Raw genomic sequence first — 1951 nt, forward strand, 5'->3', positions numbered from 1 at the left:
GCGCGGCGCCCGCCCCACGCCGGCTGCCCGCGCTTCCCGGGCTGCTCGCTCCCCGCCGGGATCGCTCCACTCTTCTGAGGTGCTGCGCCCGCGTGGCCGGGACTCCCGCCCCGGCTGGAAGGAACCGAGGGGGATTAGCCCGCGGCGGGCGGCACCTTCATTCCCTTGCACTTTCCACCCTGACCCCTCCCCGTGACCTTGGAGGCTCGGCCGCTCGCTCAGCACCTTGGTTCACTAGAGCTGTGGTCATGGACGAGTTTTCTTCACGGCCCCAGAACCTGGGCTTTGGCAAAGAGGTCAGCGGGCGACTAGAGTTGGGAAGGAGATGTCCAAAGTTCGGGCTCTCCTCCCCCCGGTTTGCTCAGGCAACCAAGTCAGGCCCCCAGGCCCTGGTGGGATTCTGCGAGGAGCCACCTTGTCTTGCCTTGGGCCAGGTGCTAAGGGGAGTATGAGGCCTCTTCGTGGAAACACTAGCAGCTGCGTGGTTAGTGGGATGGCGGAACAGGGGAGATGTGTGTGTAGAGTGGGAAGGGGGATACAAGCCTTAGAGCTCTTGGCGAATGGAGACCAGGAGCTGGACAGCTGAGACAAAAAGTAGGAAGGAAGGGAACAGGCTTCCCAGCTCCCTCCAGGGCCTCTGGCCTCTGCTGTGTCACTCCAGGGCTAAGAGACCCTTCCTGCTCCGCCCTGCCATATTCTTGCTCAGGAAACCAAAGACCAGTTATCCACTCTGAGCTCCTTTCCCTTTGGTCTGGGGGAGAAACCACAGGGCTCCAGGCGGGGGTCTGGTGTTGCTCCTTCCCTCCAGTCCCGGGGCCACGAGGGCTTCGGTGCTATAGGTTTGGCGCAGAATGGCGTCGGCAAAGGCAATGGCCCACGGATGGGCTGGCTCCCTCACTGCCAGAGGGGTGGCGGTAGCAGCGTCACACTGGCAGTCCCCACTCAGCAATTCAGAGGCCTGCTGCCAGTCCCAGTCCACCAATGGCATGATATCTTGAGAATCTAGGTCTTGACCCCCCTTTTGGGAGGGAGGGAGGAAGGAATGTAAACCTCTTCATATGAGAGGTAGCAAGGGAGGACCTGACATCTGTCCACTAATGTGACATGGGTTGCAGGAGAGGTAGGGTTGTTTCAGTTCCTGAAGGCCTTTCCTCCTTGGACCTTGATAGACTCTTGACTTTTGGGAACCTTAGATCCATCCTGACTTTACCTTGTGTAGAATCTCCCTGAAAGGGGGGGCCAGGGGAGGATGACAGAGTTGGTGTAGGAATGGTTTCTGATTCACCTCAGTATATTGAAAATGGGCTGGAGGAGCTTTCTCTTGTGAACTTGGGGAAGGACCCAGAATACTACTTCTGCTGGAGGGACTCCGTACCGTCCAAGAGACCAGGCTGACCCTCAGACCCAACATGAAGTGCACTATGTAACCAGGCTATAGTCTTGAGAAAGTATTTAAGGTACTGGTCTCTTTTTTTCTAAGTACCTTTCCTTGAGAGAGGGCAGAGTCCTTAAGTGGGATTCTGCTGTTCTCCTTGGGCAGAGGTGTTCTACAGCACTGGAGTGCTTTGGGTAGGGACTGTCAGTCTGCCGACATTTTGGAGAGCCCTGGGTGCGTGTTCAACAGAGGTCTAAAACTAAGGGTTCCTGGGACCTGCTGGAGCCAGCATCTGCTCTAGTCTGGTAAGGCCAGTCCCCTCCCCTCAGTAGCCTTCTGGACAGTGGGTCAAGTGCTTGTCTGCCAGGGTTCTGTCTTGGATTGGTGGAACTGGACTCCTTCGCTGTAACTTTAGGTGTACCTCCCAGGCGATCAGTTAGTTCCTCAGTCCCCAAGAGCTGCCATCAGGAAAGTCTGCATTAGCAGTGGTGGTTTACCCCATGGCAGGCTCTTCCCAAATGAATGAAAGGAACCTTACTTGCCTATCATAAGACCTCACTTTCTAAAAAATATATA

This window comes from Condylura cristata, unplaced genomic scaffold (genome assembly GCF_000260355.1).
Source record: "Condylura cristata isolate star-nosed mole 26May11 unplaced genomic scaffold, ConCri1.0 scaffold00023, whole genome shotgun sequence".
In the NCBI taxonomy this organism is placed as follows: Eukaryota; Metazoa; Chordata; class Mammalia; order Eulipotyphla; family Talpidae; genus Condylura; species Condylura cristata.